Genomic DNA, 2,189 nt, shown 5'->3' with positions numbered 1-2,189 from the left:
GGCCTGCTTTATTTCTGGTATTTAAAATTTTTCAATATGCTTTTTCCATAGTTAAGCCTCTTCTACGCCAAAGATTTACCACTTGTTTGCTTTTAAATCTGGCAAAAATCTTACAGCTGACTTCTGCCTGCCATGCCATATGGACTGTTTCTCATCTGCACTGCCCCTCTGCCATGCTGCTCTGCATTAGAACCAGCTGACTATGGACTGAAACCTCTACAAACTTGCTGCAAATCCAGGTGGAATCCAGGGCTTCCTACATGCTAGGCAAGCACTCTGTTACTGAGCCACATCCCCAGTCATAAAGAAAGACAACGTATAACAGGGAAACTTGCATACCCATGTTTTTAGCAGCGCAACTCATATAGCTAAAGCTTGGAAGCAGCCTATATGTCCATCAACAGATGAATGAAGAAAATACAATGGAGTACTACTGTGCTATAAAGAAGGATAAATGTGAGTCAATTGTAGGAAAATGGATGCATTTTGAGACCATAATGTTAAGTGAAATAAATCAAACACAGAAGCTTAAATATTGTATGGTTGCTCTTATATGAGGAACAAACAGTCTACATAAATTAAAGAGCAAAATAAAAGATAGATAATAGGAAACGGAGATAGATCTTTTGCAAAGAGGAAGATCAAGAGATAGAGGGAGTGAGGAGTATGGGCAGAGGAAGGGCTCATAAAGAGAAGATATTGTATGATGAGCATGCTGCAACAATCCCTACAATTATGTACTCCAAACATGTACTAATAAAAATTTTAGGGCCTGGGGATTTAGCTCAGTGGTTTTGCCTCCTGATGCACAAGCGCAAGGACCCAAGTTCGGTCCCAGGTACCAAAAAAAAAAAAGAAAGACCAAAAAAAAAAATCTCCTTACAGTTGTGAAATTGCTTCTTGGAGTTGTGGTTAGCTTATCAGAGTAATAGGTATTTGCAATACTTAACGTGTACTGTTATCACAAAACCTGATCAGAAATTCTTATTGCAAAGGATGCTCCAAGTATCCATGACGTTTAAAAGTGGAGGAAGGACAGGGAATGGGAGGTAAAAAGGATTAAGGTGTGTTCTGTATGTGTATCAACTCCCCAAGATAAATTTAATCATTATGTACTGCAAACGTGCTAATAAAAATTTAAAAGGTATTTTGGCCAGGCACGGAGGCTCATGCTTATAATTCCAGCACTTGGGAGGCTGAAGCAGGATTGCTGCGAATTGGAGGCCAGTCTAGGCTACATAGTGGGTTCAAGGCCAGTATGAACTACACAGAGGGTCCCCGTCTCAAAAAACAAAACCAAACAAAAACAGGCACCTAGCAAACCGCTACTGGAATCCATTTGACACATGTTATTTCATACCATATTCCTGAAGTTGCAAAATCTTAATGTACACATATAAAGGGAGATGTGGAATATCTAACAGCTTGTTTTGAACTTAATGTTGTGGCCATACTTGGACACAGTATCAAATTAACGGAAATCAAACTAAACTTTGGCCTGGTGCGGGGCACATATTTTTGTCGTGTCTGACAGCACGTGCTCAGATGATATACCCAAACTGCTCACATTAAATATAAGTGCTGCGAAGCCGGGGATTTAGCGCAGTGATGCTGCCGCCTGCCTCGCAAGCGCAAGGTCCAGAGTTCGATCCCCGGTTAAAAAAAAAAAAAAATTATATTATATATATGCTGCGCACGCATGTGTCACACAAAAACTTACCTAATACCTACAACCAAATTCCTCTGCAAGCCTTCTGAGGGGCAGGTCAAATTATATTTTTCCAAAATTACCCTATTACAAAACGAAGGCTAATAACTGCGATAAGCGTTTGGGAAATGCTCTTTAACGTCCAGCCCAACACTGCTCGCTCCTCCAGCAGCCCTTCGCTGAGGAGCTGCTGGACATGTGCTTACCGAATGGGCCAGTTTACGTCACGTGACGCAGCGGTGAGGCCCCCTTCCTCCCATTTATGAGAGCCCCAAAGATGCCTGCTTATATTTTCTTCACTGGGGAGAGCTGCTTCCCATTTCAGAGAACCAGAAGGGGCAGAGAAGAATTCGCCTCTCATGCTTTTCCATGACGAGCTTTTTTTTCTCTGGAAGAGCAACTTTCCGGCACTACCTTTTCCTCACTGATCGGGCTTTTTCTTGGACAGCTCCCATCTCAGTCTGGGTCTTTCCGGAGCAGG

The sequence above is a fragment of the Heterocephalus glaber genome, unplaced genomic scaffold, assembly GCF_053883595.1.
Source record: "Heterocephalus glaber isolate CG9 unplaced genomic scaffold, H.glaber_assembly_v1.0 deba00001497, whole genome shotgun sequence".
NCBI classification, from domain to species: domain Eukaryota; kingdom Metazoa; phylum Chordata; class Mammalia; order Rodentia; family Bathyergidae; genus Heterocephalus; species Heterocephalus glaber.
The sequence above is the reverse complement of the archived record's forward strand: the minus strand, read 5'-3'. Positions refer to the sequence as shown.